The sequence below is a fragment of the Caretta caretta genome, chromosome 7, assembly GCF_965140235.1.
Source record: "Caretta caretta isolate rCarCar2 chromosome 7, rCarCar1.hap1, whole genome shotgun sequence".
Classification (NCBI taxonomy): Eukaryota; Metazoa; Chordata; order Testudines; family Cheloniidae; genus Caretta; species Caretta caretta.
In genome coordinates, this window is record NC_134212.1 from 53,034,924 (window position 1) to 53,052,844 (window position 17,921).

Genomic DNA, 17,921 nt, shown 5'->3' on the forward strand with positions numbered 1-17,921 from the left:
AGCACTCAACGAAGATAAGGCTACTCTAGAGAAGCTAAATGAATTCTTTGCATTGGTCTTCACTGCAGAGGATGGGAGGGAGATTCCAATATCTGAGATTCTTTTTAGGTGACGCATCTAGGGAAGTATTCCAAAGAGAGGTGATTTTGGAACAAAATTACTGATAAGTTACCAGGTCCAGCTGATCTTCACCTGAGAGTTTGGAAGGAACTCAGATATGAAATTACAGAGCTACTAACTTTAGTATGTAACCTATCACTTACATCAGGAGCTGTCACAGTGGTGGCTAGATACTTATTTTAAAAAAAAAAAAAAGGCTCCAAAAGTAATCCTGGCAAAAGCAAACAATGTTAGTAACCATGAGGAAAGGAATAGTTAAGATCATCTTGCCACTATATAACTCCATAGTATGCCAACACTTTGCATATTGGGTGCAGTTCTTGTCACTCCGTCACAAGAAAAGATATATAAGAATTGGAAAAGGTACAGAGAAGGGCAACAAGAACGATGAGTATGGAAGCGCTTCCGTAAGGGGAGAGTTTGATGGACTGTTCAGCTTAGGAAAGAGATGACTAAGGGGAATAGGCTAAAGGTTTATAAACTCATGAATAGTGTGGCAGAAGCGTTATTTGTCCCTTCATGTAATGTAAGAACCAGTGGTAACCCAGTTAATTGTCATCCAGGCAAAAATGTGCAGCTCATTGAGCCTGGGAGGGTTATGGGGGGGCATAAAATAAATGGAAACACCTTTCAGGGTCTTGAATTTAACAGCCAGACAAAAGGAGCCGAGAGTGCAGCTCTTGGCCGACAGGCTGCAGCACCCCCACCTTGCCTGCACCACTGCCCAATGACCACTTGGTGCAGCTGTGGCTAAATCAGCACAAGCTGAGCTCCCACATTCTAGCCAGCAAGTCCTTTGGGGATGGGGACACCCTTCCTCCCCTGCTAGTGCTTTCACCAGCACCCCTTTGGCTTTCTGAGCTGGGCACCCACACGTAGCAATGCCCCTGTGCTGACAGCAAGGCGAGAGACGAGGTGTCAGGGACTGGGGTGGTGTCACATTAGCTAAAAGGCTGTCATCCTCTAGCTACAGAGGCAGGCGGGGCAGCACTCTAGATCGCGGGTGTCATCCCTCGGTTATGGAGGGAATCTCTCTGATGGGTGAGCAGGGACTGGTGGAGGGGGGGGTCATTCTCAGATCAGCGGGGACATCAGCCTCTGATAAGAGGGTCCATGGGAGGGCAGGGAGAAAGCATCTTCCCCCAACAACAGGAAGTCAAGGAAGGGATCTCCCAGCTCTGTCCCACCTCCCTACTGCCTGGCAGGGGGGAATTCCCATCATGGGGCAGGCAGGTGGGAGTGGGGAGTCCTGCCCCTTTCCTGGTGTCCAAAGTGGGGTTTGGTGGGGGGGGGGGGCGGTTTGAGCTGTTGGCCCCTCCTTTGGTCAGGGGGTGTGGGATCATGGGGGGGGTCCCCTGTAGGGTGTGTGTCTGTCAATTCCATCCCCCTCCCCCAGGGCAAGGGTTGTGGGATCATGGGGATGGTTCCTTATGTAGGGCACTGGATGGTCCCTCTGGGGGAATGGGGCTCTGCCACTCCCACTCCAGGACAGGGGGTCTGGGAGATTCCCTGTGTGGAGATGCAGAAAGGGTGGCCCCAGGGGGCTGTGGGGGCCATCAGTCCCTTCCCAGGGCAGGGGGTGCAAGAACAAGGGGGATTCCATATGGAGGTGGGTCCCCAGGAGGTGTGTGGGCTTTTGGTCCCTCCCCAGAAGGGAGGGTGGGAGGGTAGGGTAGAATTTTTTGCTATTGACCATGTATGGTTGAATTATTCATTACACAGCCTAATCCTTGTATGATTATTAGTTCACCAGCTCACAAGATGGTTGAATATTTAGCAAATACTTTATTCAATGAAATTTCACCAGTTGGCTGTAACAGAGCTAAGGCACAAGCCAGCAAGCACTCATGGTCAGGTCTGCAGTGGAGTTTGGATCAGTGGGGAAATGCAAAACATTTTAACTTGCATGCTAAGCCTGTTTGTAAAACTGGGCACTACTTTCCTCTAAGGAATCAGAGTTGCCTTTAGAAAGTTTTAAAGACAGTATTGCTTTAAGACAGTGTTCTCCAAGAAAATTACAGGATTTGATTCATAATCCCTTGCCCTCTGCTTTCCTATTGATTTGTATATCAGCATAATTGCGCTCAGGGATTTGGCCTTTTATAGACATTCTAGACAGACCCCTGAAGTGCTGAGTTCAGATGAAACGTGAGACCGATTTTGCACCTTCAGATCTATGCTGTTCCCCCCCACACATAGCACTACAGTTGCCATCTGCCTTTGCATAAAGCTTTGCAGACTCAACCCTCTCCTTCAATTTGTGCTAGTGAAATCTCTTTGAGCTATCAGCACTAGCAAAAACAATGAGCAGTCCTTGTGGCACCTTAGAGACTAACTCCACGCCCCTAGCAGAATCTTTTGCTAAACTCCAGGGCAGATCCAATTTAATCCAGCAGAGGGCAGAAGCCGTGGACAACACCCGCTATATGAGAAAATTCTCCAAGGGGGGAAGCAAAACTAGTCATTTATTTGTTAAATGCACACAGTGCGCTCACTGCTGTGCTATGCAGGACACAAAGGCCGTCCCTGTTTTGAGCTTTGCAGAGAGCTGCTGCCGGCTCTTTCCAAAGAGTAACTTTTTACCCAGTACTTACATTATTTTTAACTTTCAAAGTGGGGATGCTTTCAGATCGGATCAGACATATTTTGTTGACAAGCTCCAGATGCCGGTTGCTACACTTAGGAGGAATTTGGAAAATCAGACTAGAGTGAATACAACTTCCAAAAATATGTTGTACTGCATCATAAAATCCAGTGCATTCCTTCCCAGCAATATTGGATACCCTGTTCCCCTAATGATCCATTTCTTCACTATGTAACTCAGTGGTTTTCAAACTACAGGTCACAACCCCGCCCTGGTCACAGTGGCTCTAGTTGGTGCTGGCACCACACTCCCATGGGCCGGTTCCCATCTGCCTTAGCACCCCTGCTGCACCCACTCCCCCACCCCAGAGCCCCCTCCTGCGCCCCAAACCCTCACCCCCAGCCCAACGCAGCCTCTGCACCCCCAGCCGGAGCCCTCACCCCCTCCCACATCCCAAGCCCCTGCCCCAGCCTGGAGCCCTTTCCCACACTCCAAACCCCTCGGCCCCCAACCCCCTTCCCCAGCCACAGCTCTCACCCCCCCACACCTCAATCCTCTGTCCCAGCCTGGTGAAAATGAGCGAGTGAGGGTGGGGGAAGAGCGAGCAATGGAGGGGGGGGGAATGGTGTGAGCAGGGGGCAGGGCCTCAGAGAAGGGGCAGGGCAGGGATGTGCCTTGGGAAAGGAACGGGCCAGGGCAAGGGTGTTCAGTGGGGTGACCAGATGTCCCCTTTTTAAAGGGACAGTTCCGTATTTAAGCCCTCCTGCAGGTGTCCCAACTTCTTCGTAAAAATGGACAAATTGTCCCGTAATTTCTGTCTCCCCCACATCAGTACCGGCGGGTCCTGCTGCTGGCTGGATCACTGCTCACAGCCGCCTGACCATCAGCGGAGAGTGGGGGGGGGGGGGGGGAAGGGTCCAGTAACCGACAATGGGGGTGGGTATGCAAGGCTGGTGGCAGAGTGAAGATGCAGCGCGCAGGGCCAGCGATTCCCCCTGCTGGTCCATCAGCTCGGCCCCCACCTCCCCCTCCCTGTCCCATGTCCAGCTGGCACTTGGGAAAGCCCAAGACCCTCCAACCCAGGGCACTGGCCAGAAGGAGCCAAGCCCTGCATGTTCCAAAGAGCCACACAGTGCAGGCACAGGGAAGCCTCTCCACCCCTCAGCTAAACTCTGGAGTTGTGGGGGGAGGGAGGGGGAGCAATTCCAGCCTGTTCACACCCCAAACCTGCAGAATCCACAGCAGCTCCCGGGACAGGGGTTTAGCACCCTCTTCACCCCCGTCCTCTGCCCTGCGTCCTGCTCCCAGGGAACACGGGACTGCTCCATCCCCTAGGCACCCTCCCCTCCTGTGCCACCTCTCTGGCCGGGTTCACTGAAGCCCCTGCAGTCAGGTTCCCTGGGCTCTGGTGCACCATGCACCCTTAGTAGAGTTGCCAGTTTTGGTTGGATGTATTCCTAGACGTTTCATCACATGACGTTAATCTTTCATTCCTGGAGACTTCAGGGCAATCTTTGAGGGTTGGCAATCCTAATCCTTAGGGTTTAACCCCTTCCTGCCTGTGCTGCAGCTGGGTTATGTCGGTGGCCAGTAGCAGCCTTTCAAAACTGTGCGAGCAGGAAGGGACAAGCTTCTTCCAGCAGTGGGGGAGAGGTAGGAGTAGGGGGAGAAGAGATGAGCTTTGCAAAGACACAGGCCAAGTCATCCCTCTCCCCTCGCCTCCTCCTCCCCTGCAGCTGGAAGCAGCTCCCATCCCTTCCCTCGCCCACATTGCTGAAAGGCTGCTACTGGTCACATTCTGGTGTGAACCCTGGCAGAAATCTGGGGAGCAGGGGCAGGGCATATGACCTTGCATGCCCCCACACGGTGCCTTGGGAAGACGCAACACCAGGTACCAGGAGAGGGGGTCCGTCCCGGGGCCCTAGCCAGGCATGGAGGGCAGAAAGCACCAGGCAGAGAGGGGAGGGGCGGTTGGCCACATACACCCTGTGTGAGACAGGGGAATGGGGTGTGTCACGTCCCCACCCTCCCTCCCAATGTGAGCCTTAAAGATAAGAAGGTAAATAAAAAGAATCCAACTATGCAGTATTTCTTTTTAACAGGGGCTCAGTGAACTAGATGTTAATTTGAATGTTTGTTCTGTATAGTTCTGATTGATTGCCATTGAACTAGCTTATATATGAGTAATTTAACCAAGTATCCTGTATTCTGCATAGAGAACTTCGGTCACCCTAGTGTTAGGTTTTCTGCAATCAGAAAGTTGGCAACCCTCGCTTCCGAGCCACATAGAGCTCTGTTTCAAATCCTCCTGTGGCAGCGAGGAAGGGTTAGCCAACCTCCCCTTCTGAAGCAGAGCAGGAAGGTTGGGATCTCCGGGGAATTCCTCCTTTTATTGCTCAAGGATTTGACGTACCCCCCTTCCTTGTCTGTAGGAGAGCCAGAGAAAAGGCAGAGAGCTGTATTTCTGGGAGGTTTCCCTCCTTCACCATTATTCAGACTCCACTCGACTTTGGGAATTTGCAGCCAATACTTTAGCACCAAGATACTTGGCTACAGAAAGCCTCAGGAGATATGCCAGCAGTGTAAGGGCTGTGACTGCAGCACCACTGCAGTCAATGGCATTGCACCCACTCATGACAATGGTGGATTTGGCCCATAGAGGCCAACATTTATTTAATCCAAAATACATTAGTTCACATTATTATCTAGATTCAGGCTGGTGCTGTCACTCTCCACACTGCAGGACCAGGAGTTTCCTCCTGAAAATGCTCAACACACGAGTGAGAGGTTTTCCTTTAGCCTATATAATAGCCTATATAATAGAATAATCCAAAATGACTGACTTTCATTCAAAATACTGCCAAAGGGATTTCCCAACTCACACACAAGATTTCAAAGAGGTGCTGAGCATCCTCAATGCCTATTGAGCTCAGCTGGAAATGTGAGTGCTGAGTACCTAGGAAAATCAGATTAACAGAGAGAGTGAGAGAGAGAGAGAGAGAGACCCACATGTTAATACCAGTGTGGGTCTTTGTCCCTCTCTAGCAGGTGGACCATGTAGACAGTTTTATGGGTCAGGCAGCGAGGTTCATGCTTTTAGATCCAGAGACCCTGAGTTCCACTACCACAGATGACCCACCAGTTGGGGGTGTGGATGTGGATGGGAGTGTGTATTCTGTCAAGGAAATAAGGATTTAATTTCTCACCTGTTAGTTGTTGGAAGACTATTGGTAGTTTCATCCTGAAAAAGAAAAAAGTTGTTCCAAGTTGGAAGTAGTAATGTTTACGCACGCGCACACATGATCAACTTGGGAATGGATGCCCTTCCAAACATGCTGGTGGACTCCTCACTTGAATTCATCCCCTCTCTGCATGGCCAACACTTACTGCAGTGAAACACAGATAAAAACATCAGAATCCTGCAAGAACACCCATACAGAGATGCACATTGTATGGGCCCTTTTCAACCTTAACCATTCATTCTAGGACACAAGACGTGGCAGGAGCCTCACTGCCTGCATACAGCATTGAAAACTTGCTCTATTGATCCATTTACATTGAGTGGATAGGGGAACAAAACCAACGCTAGCTAGCATTAATCCTTCCCAAGAAGCTCATTCCGATATTCATATCTAGCTGCATGCTCGCCCAACTACCACTGAGCTGCTCATCTCCAGCAGCTTGCTGAGGAATCAGTGCTTGCACCATTCAAGGTATACTCCCCATTTGACAGTGCTGGGTGCCTGGGGAGAGATGACACCAAATGCAGCAGTAACGGAAGGTGCTGTAAATGCCAGGGATGAAAATCACGCAAAACAACACAAACCATGATGAGTTAAGTTTCAGTAGTTTTACAAAGATTGGCTGTAGCAAACCCATGAAAACTATCTCTCTCTTCAAAAGAGCAGGATGAATAATTCAAAAAGCATTTCACCAGTATTTTTATAAACAAGCATGTAAGTTCATTTGTCTTTCATGCTATTCATTTCTCATGAAGATTCAGATCAACTGGTTTATTGAATGTTTGTTTATCCCTGGAGTTCCATTAGTAAAAACCACAAATCACACTGGATGCCATTCATTAGTCTCCTGTTTAAAGTGTCTCATCCAATCAGAAATCAGAAACAGTGGCATGAGACTTCAGTGATCAATCACATGCCACAAATGATGGTGGGTCATTTGTGGTAGTTGAACCCAGGGTGTCTGGATCTAAAAGCATGAACAAATGACAGCAAATTAATGGACAAAGTAAAAACAAATAGATTGCACATAATCCATAGGCTGACATTTCTTAAATTTTTCACTTGAGTGGTCTTGTGAATATCAAATATATTGAAAGAGGCTTGGGATCAAGACGTCAGTAGACAACATGCGCAATGTTCATCAGGGCCCCATGCAAAGGACAGCAACTTGTGCAAGGCCCCTGGACTTGCACAAATGAGCTGCTTCCAAACCAAGTGGATCCTCTATGCTCTGGTGACAGATTTCAGAGTAGCAGCCATGTTAGTTAGCAGCTCTGGTGAGTTTGCTTTCCCAGATGTCTGTCACTAACTTGAATCCACTTCCTTCCCTCCTCACCCCCGCCTTCCTTTCCTCTCATTATATTCCAGGATAAACACTTCCTGATTATAAGCAGATCTTGAGTTACTGGAGAAGGAGCTGGCAGACCTTGTTTCCCTTTGTTCTGTTTTCCCTTTGTTTTGTTTCTTTTCAAGAGTTCACTGAGCAGCACATTTTAAGAGGGTCAAAGAAAAGTACCTTACCTGTCATACCATGGTTATCAGAGCACAGTAGAGATTGCTACACTTCTAGCTTATGGGAGCCCAGCCAAGTACCTTATGGATGCTGTAAGCAAGGGAACCTTTGAGTTGTCTGAATCAAGAGGATTATAGTGGCTGTATTATAAACAAGGTGAGGGCATTTGAGCCAATGCAGTGATAAAGAATGACTGAGGACCAAAGTAGGATATTTGGCAGACATTTCAAAACAGTTCCTTCTTTCTGTCAACTCCAACAGTGGGGACAGAGGGCAGTTCATGGAAGGGACAGGAGCAACACATCTCAAAGAACACCAGTTATGGAAGGTAGAAAACTGTTCTTGCTTCAAGTGCTTGCTCATGTCTATTCCATATTAGGTGATTCACAAGCAGTATTGTTGGAGGTGGCCTCAGCATTCATGGTTTTTCAGCTTGCAACACCGGTCTACTGAAGCTGACGTCATCAGAGGCCTGCTGGGTAATGAAGAAATGGAATGCAAAGGTGTCAAAGTTCCTTCCCCACTCTGACCTCTAGGGTACAGATGTGGGGACCTGCATGAAAAAAACTCCTAAGCTTATTTTTACCAGCTTAGGTTAAAACTTCCCCAAGGTACAAACTATTTTACTTTTTGCCCTTGGACTTTATTGCTGCCACCACCAAGGAGCTAACAAATATATAACAGGGAAAGAGCCAGCTTGGAAACATCTCCCCCCGCCCCAAATCCTCCCAAACCCTACACCCCCTTTCCTGGGGAAGGCTTGATAAAAATCCTCACCAATTTGCATCGGTGAACACAGACCCAAATTCTTGGATCTTAAGAACAATGAAAAAGCAATCAGGTTCTTAAAAGAAGAATTTTAATTGAAGAAAAAGTAAAAGAATCACCTCTGTAAAATCAGGATGGTAAATACCTTACAGGGTAATCAGATTCAAAACATAGAGAATCCCTCTAGGCAAAACCTTAAGTTACAAAAAGACACAAAAACAGGAATATACATTCCATTCAGCACAGCTTATTTTATCATCCATTTAAACAAAACAGAATCTAACACATATCTAACTAGATTACTTACTAAGTTCTAAGACTCCATTCCTTTTCTGTTCCTGGCAAAAGCATCACACAGACAGAGAGAACATTTGTTTCTCCCCCCCCCCCCCCCCCCTTTGAAAGTATCTTGTCTCCTCATTGGTCATTTTAGTCAGGTGCCAGCAAGGTTATCCTAGCCTCTTAACCCTTTACAGGTGAAAGGGTTTTTCCTCTGGCCAGGAGGGATTTAAAGGTGGTTACCCTTCCCTTTATATTTATGTGGACCGAAGACCAGGTCGAGGCTTTGCAGATGTCCTGCACTGATACCAGAGCGAGGAAAGCTGCTGCTGAATCTTGCACTCTGGTGGAATGGGCAGTCATGACAACTGGTGGTAACACCCCTACTTGCCCATAGCAGAACATAATGCAGGCAGATATACACAAGGAGATTCTCTGGCTGGAACTGGCAGGCCTTTCATCCTGTCTGCCACTGTGACAAAGAGCTATGTCGACTTACGAAAGGGCTTTGTTCTCTCAAGGTAGAAGGCCAGTGCCCTTCTAACATCCAGGGTGTGTAACTTGCATTCCTCACTGGATTTATGAGGCTTTGGATAGAATACGATCAGAAATGTATCCTGATGATAGTGGAACAGTGACACATGACCTTCCATGGGTGCCGACTTTCCAATGTGCTGGGGGGTGCTCGACTCTGGCTCCACCCCTTCCCCCAAGGCCCCACCCTGTTCTACCTCTTCCCATCCCTGCTCCACCCTGCCTCTTCCCACACTGTTCCAGCCCCTCCCCAAGCATGCCCTTGCTCCTCCCCCTCCCCCCCCCCAAGCCTCCTGCACACCACAGATCGCTGTGGGCGGGAGACATGGGGAGAGAGGGGGAAGTGCTGATCCACCGGCAGGCAGGAGGCACTGAGGGAAATAGGGGAGCCGACAGTGGGGTTAGGGGAGCTGCCGGTGGGTGCTCAGCACCCACCGCTTTTTCCCCATGAATGCTCCAGCCCTGGATCACTCACAGAGTTGGCACCTACGCCACCTTTGGCAAGAAGGCTGGGTGGGGCCAGAGGTGGACCTTATCCTTGTAGAAAACTATATAGGTTGGTTCTGATGCGAGTGCGCTAATCCTTACCTTCCATGAGAGGCACAGCAGGGAACATGGAGCTAATGGCTCGAAGAGTGGCCAGGGAGCCTTGACAGCACTAGGTTCAGATCCCAAAGCAGGATAGGGTCACGAACTTGAGGATAAAGTCGCTCCAGACCTTTCAGAAATCTGACCATGAAAAGCTGAGATGGCCGCAGAGTGAACCCTGACTGCTGAAAGAGTCAGACCTTGATGCTTTAGATGCAACAAGTAGTCTAGGATGGATTGTAGGGAGGTCTGGTCTGCAGGAAGGTTTTTGCCCAAAGCCCAACATGAAAAATGTTTCCATTTGGCCAGATAGCCTGCACCAGGACTACCTTTCTGCTCATCAAGATCTGTTGGACTTGGGCCAAGCATGCCTGCTCCTCCACATTCAGCCATGCAGGAAGCATGCCATCAGGTGGAAGGATGCTAGATTCAGGTGTCAGAAATGACCGTGGTTCTGAGACAGCAAGTCCGGCCAGAGTGGGAGCTCTAACGGAGCTGCTATTGAGAGCTCTAAAAGTGTACCAAACCAGTGTTGGCACGGCCATGCCGGAACTATCAGGATGACTTTTACCCTGTTCCGCTTGATTTTCAGGAACTTTCTGTGCACCAGTGGTATCGGAGGGAAGACATACATCAGAGACCCTGACCATGGGAACAGGAAGGCGTCTGATAGGAAGCCTCTTTCGAGCCCACGGACAGAGCAGAGCCAGTGACACTTCCTGTTCTGTCTGGATGCAAACAGGTCCACCTGGGGTGTCCCCCACTTTTAGAAGATGTGGTTGGCCACCTCTGGGTGGAGAGACCACTCTTGGTGAGATGAGAAAGAGCCGCTGAGGAGACCTGCCAACGCATTCTTGATGCCTGGCAGATGCAAGGCCACAAGATGAATGTTGTGCTGGATGCAGAAGTCCCACAGTTGGAGAGTCTCTTGGCACAGGCCTGACAAGGAGGTTCTGCCCTGATTGTTGATGGAGAACATTGCCATGGTATTGTCTGCTAGGATTCGGACCACCTTGCCCTCCAGAAAGGGGAGGAAAGCTTGGCAGACCAGCTGAATCGCCTTGAGCTCCGTGATGTTTATATGTAGGGAACGATCTTCCTGTGACCTGAGACCTTGCGTGCTGATGTTGCCAAGCTGGGCTTCACATCCCAGGCCCGATGCATTGGAGACCAAGGGCGCTGCAGTATACGGGTCCAAGAAGCACCCTGGAGCACCCACGGAAAAAAATTAGTGGGTGCTTAGCACCCACCAGCAGCTGACTCCCTCCTTCCCCGCAGCGTCTCCTGTCTCCTGGTGGCTATGCTGTTCAACTACCCCTCCCTCCCAGCACCTCCTGCCCACCACGATCACCTGTTCTGCAGCATACAGGAGGTGCTGGGGGAGGAGTGGGGATGGGGCCCACTCAGGGGAGTGGGCAGAACTGGGTGGGAAGAGGCGGAGTGGGGGTGAATCAGGAGCAAGAAGTCAGGGCGGGGGTGGGGGCTTAGGGGAAGGGATAGGTGGGGGTGGGTGAAAGCAGGGCCTGAGGCAGAGCAGGAGGTAGAGCACCCCCGGGGCCCGGAGGAAGCTGGTGCCTGTGCTGATTTGGGCCACCTGATTGGTGCACAGAGCCAGATTGGGTGGCTGAGGAGGACAGAGTGGGACAACAGTGTTTGAAGCCCTTTTCTCTGTCCCTTCTCCTGTAGGAGCCTTGCCTTGCGGGGCCAGAGAATCTTAGTGGCAGTGGAGAAGGCAGGAATAACTTCCTGGAGGCCTGTGGCATGTAAAGCACGAGGGAACAGCGCATGGCATGGAAGTCTTTCAGGCAGTGCAGCCTGGCATCCGTTTGCTCCAAAAATAGAGCATTACTCTCAAATGGGAAGACCTGAACAGACTGTTGGACCTCCAGGGAGAGGCCAGAGGACTGCAGCCACTAACTCTGCCACATCAAGACAGCCATAGCCACGGTCCTAGCTGCCAAGTCAGCTACAAACACCACAATCTGGAGAGAAGCTCTGGCTACAGACCTGCCTTCCTCCAGAATAGACCTGAACTCCTGGCCCAGGTCTTGTGGCAGGGAATCTTTAAAATTCCTAGAGATCTTCATGGAGGATTCCCGAGCCATCCCTGTGCACATAAAGTCTTTTTTGGAGAGCACTCTCTGAGTAGCTAGAGTGGCCACCAATACTCACTACACCTTTTTGTTCAAATTAAACATAAAATATAATGGCACGTAACTCCTACAGTTTGATTGGAAATGTGTACTCACCAGAGATGCCTTCCCCAGCATCATGCTCCACTGCTAACTGGCCCTGTGAAGAGATGGGCTCCAGCGTTAAAAACAGTTCTTGGCTGTCAGGGAGAATGGATCCTCTGCTTGCCTGCCTCACATTTTCCTCCTTATCAACAATGTTGACCTTGTTGTTGCTCAAGGTCACCTGGGGTTCCTGGCTGGTATCCATGGAGTGTTTTGAGGTAGTAATGGGGTCGCCGCCGAGAATCACATGCAGCTCCTCATAAATGCGGTATGTCTGGTGCAGAACCAGAAAAACTGTTTGCCTCCCTTGTCTTCTGGTACGCTTGCCGAAGCTCCTTTATTTTCATACGGCAGTGCTGCATGTCTCTGGTATGGCCTTTTTCCCCCATGCCCTGTGCAATCTTGGCATAGATGTCAGCATTTCTTCTGTTGGATAGGAGCTCTGCCTGCACAGACTCTTCTCCCACACAGCAATAAGATCCACCACCTCCTGTGTACTCCATGCTGGAGCGCATTTGCAGCCTTGGGTCTCCATGATCAACTGTGCTGGTGAGCTCTCCATGCTGATCAAACAGGAAATGAAAATTCAAAAGTTCCCAGGGCTTTAACAGGAGCGCAGCTGTTTCCTGTGTACCTGGCTGATATGCAGTGAAGTTGAAAGTGCTCTCCAGAGCGGTCACACGGAGCACTGTTGGACATCTCCCAGAGGCCAATTCATTCAAATTACACAACACAGTGTCGACCTGTGGATGTCGAATCAAGTGTGACTCCTCTCACGGAGATGGAGTACAGAAGCTGACTTTACAGACCACTTAAGTAGTGTAGACACTTTATTAGACTGACTTAACGCGGTAATGTCAACCTTTGTTTGTAGTGTAGACCAGGCCTCAGATACCGAAGTGGTTTGAAGAGACCACTATCACACTTGCTGAGCAAGAGTGAGAGAGGCATTACAGTGACCGTCATGGGTGGTAAGAAGGAACTGAGAGGGCTCAGGGCCAGCGATGCTTCATATACCGGTGCATGAGCGTGGCACTCCAGAGGGTGCCAGAGCCATCCCTACGGATATCACTAAGGCAAAAAGTCTCTGGCAACCGTGCACATGGGCACTCACACACCTAGCATGGAATGGACATGAGCAAGCACTCAAAGAACCACCACTATCACTTGTGGGTGAACACTTTTCACAAAGCGATCACTCTGTACCTGACCTCTCAATCTTCATCCTCAAAGGAAACCTGCACAACACTTTCAAAAGAGGACACTGGGAGCTTAAACTGAAAACTTTGCTAGACATAGACTTATAGGAGATTTGGGTTGGAAGAGACCTCAGGAGGTCATCTAGTCCAACCCCCTGATCAAAGCAGGATCAGCCCCAACTAAATCATCCCAGACAGGGCTGTCTCAAGCTGGGCCTTAAAAACCTCTGAGGATGGAGATTCCACCATCTCCCTAGATAACCCATTCCAGTGCTTCACCACCCTCCTAGGGAAATAGTTTTTCTTAATATCCAACCTAGACCTCCCCCACTGCAACTCGAGACCATTGCTCCTTGTTCTGACATCTGCCACCACTGAGAACAGCCGAGCTCCATCCTCTTTGGAACCCCCTTTCAGGTAATTGAAGGCTGCTATCAAATCCCCCCTCACTCTTCTCTTCTGCAGACTAAATAAGCTCAGTTCCTTCAGTCTCTCTTCATAAGTCATGTGCTCCAGCCCCCTAGTCATTTCCGTTGCCCTCCGCTGCACTCTCTCTAATTTGTTCACGTGCTTTCTGTAGTGGGGGGCCTAAAACTGGAAGCAATACTCCAGGTGTTGCCGCACCCAGTGCCAAATAGAGGGGAATAATCACTTCCCTCAATCTGCTGGCAATGCTCCTACTAATGCAGCCCAATATGCCATTAGCCTTCTTGGCAACAAGGACACACTGTTGACTCATATCCGACTTCTCGTCCACTGTAATCCCTTTCTGCAGAACTGCCGCCTAGCCATTCGGTCCCCAGCCTGTAGCAGTGCATGGGATTCTTTCGTCCTAAGTGCGGGACTCTGCACTTGTCCTTGTTGAACCTCATCAGATTTCTTTTGGCCCAATCCTCCAATTTGTCTAGGTCACTCTGGACCCTACCTCTCCCCCCAGTTTAGTGTCATCCGCAAAGTTGCTTAGGGTGCAATCCATCCCATCATCCAGATTATTAAATGAAGATGTTGAACAAAACTGGCGCAAGGACAGACCCCTGGGGCACTCTGTTTGATTCCGGCTGCCAACTAGACATTGAACCGTTGATCACTACCCGTTGAGCCCAATGATCTAGCCAGTTTTCTATTCACCTTATAGTCCATTTATCCAATCCATACTTTTTTAACTTGCTGGCAAGATTACTGTGGGAGACCATATCAAAAGCTTTGCTTAAGTCAAGATACATCACATCCACCACTTTCCCCATATCCACAGAGCCAGTTATCTCATCACAGAAGGCAATCAGATTGGTCAGGTGTGACAAGCCCTTCATGAATCCATGTCGACTGTGTCCTCTCCTCCAAGTGCTTCAGAATGGATTCCTTGAGGACCTGCTCCATGATGTTTCCAGGGACTGAGGTGAGGCTGACTGGCTGTAGTTTCCCCCCAATTCTCCTTCCCTTTTTTAATGATGGGCACTATATTTGCCTTTTTCCAGTCATCTGGGACCTCCCCCAATTGCCACGAGTTTTCAGATATAATGGCCAATGGCTCTGCAATCACATCAGCCAACTCCCTCAGCACCCTCAGATGCATTACATCCAGCCCCATGGACTTGTGCATGTCCAGCTTTTCTAAATAGTCCTTAACCTGTTTTCACCACTGAGGGCTGCTCACCTCCTCCCTATACTGTGCTGTCTAGTGCAGCAGTCTGGGAGCTGACCTTGTCTGTGAAGACTGAGGCAAAAAAAGCATCGAGTACTTCAGCTTTTTCCACATCATCTGTCACTAGGTTGCTCCCCCCATTCAGAAAGGGTCCCACACTTTCCCTGTAGAAACCCTTCTTGTTCCCTTGCTAGCTGCACCTCCAAATGTGCTTTGGCCTTCCTGATTACATGCTCGAGCATGATTTTTATATTCCTCCCTAGTCATCTGTCCAAGTTTCCACTTCTTGTAAGCTTCCTTTTTGTGTTTAAGCTCACCGAAGATTTCTCGGTTAATCCAAGCTGGTGGCCTGCCATGTTTGCTAATCTTTCTGCACACTAAAGGCTTGTCTTCAAGTACAGTGCTAGAACGGTGCAGCTGCGCCAATATAGTGAAGAAGCTCCTACGCTGATGGGAGAACTTTTCACATCAGCGTCCAAAGAGCAGAGTGGGACTTTTTGATTTTCTTGGGAAAGGATATCCCCTGAAAGGTTATTGGTATTCTGAACAGGTTAATTATTCTGCAGCTCAATTAGTGGCAGAGACAGGACTGGGAAGGCTCGGATGTCTTCATCAGTCTCCTTCCTGGCATTCTCAGCAGTGAGGCCAAATCGAGGCCCACTTGGCCATTGAGACTAAACTCCCTCCAGGGCAGGGAGAGGGCAGCAGGAATGCATGCACTGGAGCTGCACATCCAGAGCGTAGACAAAGAGCTTATTCTCATGGGCTGTTGGGCATACACAATATGTTTTATGGGGAGCTAGAACCAAAGTCCGGTACCTGAACACCCAGGAACTTAAAGGGAGTTTGAATCTGGAGACAAACTGGAATTCAGTCTCCTGAGAGGAACCTTTCCCTGTAGCTAAGCCAGAAACCAGTCCATCTTCTCAATTTAGATGTGGCTGGCCACTGCCTGACCACACAGCACCAGAGATTCCTTGGCTTACAGGACACATCAGCTGTTTCTCACTGCAATGTGCTGGGGCCTGCATGGTACAGAGAGTCTAAGCTGACTGGTTCCTAGGTGTTTCTGTCCTTAGGACACTGTGCTGGGGAGTCAAAGGGGTACAGCATAGGGGAGCAAAGCAGGCTCCACTGGGCTGCTGATCTGCCAAGGGACGGACTGAGTGCTAGATGTGATCACCGGTACCCCCCACATTAGCCAGAAGAGCAGCAAGTAACCAGGAACTAGCCCGGATCAGCAATGGAGCGAAGGTATGCCGGGAGGGTATTTTGACTCAGGGTCTTGCCTCCCTGCCTGTAGTGCCTCTGGGCTGGTGCAACTACGCCCCGTTCCTTACTCCATGCACATCATGATATCCAAGGGAGCCTCAGGACAAATGCTTCCTCTCATCTGGTCATAGGCTTGGAACAGTTGATTTTTACCAGTAGATGTCGGTAAATGTCTATTTCACTGTACACCCAAAAACCCTCTCAAAAATATTTCCATTGATAATGACAGAAATTCACAGCTAGGCAAAGTAAGAAAAGTGCAGCTGGATAACTTACTAGCATGTGGCTGAAGGATATTTACTTGGTATGTTTTGATGTGATGTTGACTTTTTTTTTTTTTTAAACAGTTACAAACAATTTTATTGTAAAAATTTTATTTTTAAAAATTTTATTTGTAAAAATTACAAAGAACAGTTTTGAATTTCAGTGTCTACTGTCCCTAAATACTTATTGGTGAACCAGTCCCATAATTTCATGCAACTGTGAAAATTTGAATCAATAAAAATTAGGGCTGTCAAGCAATTAAAAAATTAATCATGATTAATCACTGTTGATTGCGCTGTTTAATAATAATAGAATACCATTTATTTAAAATATTTTTGATGTTTTCTACATTTTCAAATATATTGATTTCAATTATAACAGAATACAAAGTATACAGTGCTCACTTTATATTTATTTTTTATTACAAACATTTACACTGTAAGAAAACAAAAGAAATAGTATTTTTCAGTTCACTTAATACAAGTACTGTAGGGCAATCTCTTTATCATGAAAGTTGAACTTACAAATGTGGAATTATGTACAAAAATAACTGCATTCAAAAACAATATGTAGGCTCTAAAGTTTTACAAGTCCACTTAGTCCTACTTCCTGTTCAGCCAATTGCTGAGACAAACAAGTTTGTTTACATTTGCAGGAGATAATGCGGCCCACTTCTTGTTTACAATGTCACCTAAAAGTGAGAACAGGCGTTCGCATGGAACTGCTGTAGCTGGCGTCGCAAGATATTTACATGCAAGATGCACTGAAGATTCATATTTCCCTTCATGCTTCAACCACCATTCCAGAGGATGTGCGTCCATGCTGATGAAGACTTCTGCTCGATAACGATCCAAAGCAGTGGGGCCCAACGAATGTTCATTTCCATTATCTGAGTCAGATGCTGCCAGCAGAAGGTTGACTTTCCTTTTTGGTGGTTTGGGTTCTGTATCTTCCACATCTGAGTGTTGCTCTAAGACTTCTAAAAGCATGCTCCACAACTTCTCCCTCTCAGATTTTGGAGGGCACTTCAGAGTCTTAAACCTTGGGATGAGTGCTATTGCTATCTTTAGAAATCTCACATCGATACCTTCTTTGCGTTTTGTCAAATCTGCAGTGAAAGTATTCTTAAAATTAACAACATGTGCTAGGTCATCATCCGAGACTGCTATAACATGAAATATATGGCAGAATGCGGGTAAAACAGAGCAGGAGACATACAATTCTCCCCCCAAAGAGTTCAGTCACAAATTATTTAACACTTTTTTTTTTTTTAATGAGTGTCATCAGCATGAAAGCATTTCTTCTGGAATGGTGGCCGAAGCATGAAGGGGCATACAAATGTTTAGCATATCTGGTATGTAAATACCTTGCAATGCTGGCTACAAAAGTGCCATTCAAACGCCTGTTCTCACTTTCAGGTAACGTAAATTGAGACGCGGGCAGCATTATCTCCCACAAATGTAAACAAACTTGTTTTTCATAGTGATTGGCTGAACAAGAATTGAGTGGACTTGTCAGCACTAAAGTTTTACATTGTTTTGTTTTTAAGTGCACTTATGTAACAAAAAAAATCTACATTTATAAGTTGCACTTTAACGACAAAGAGATTGCACTACTTGTACTTGTATGAGGTGAATTGAAAAATACTATTTCTTTTGTTTATCATTTTTACAGTGCAA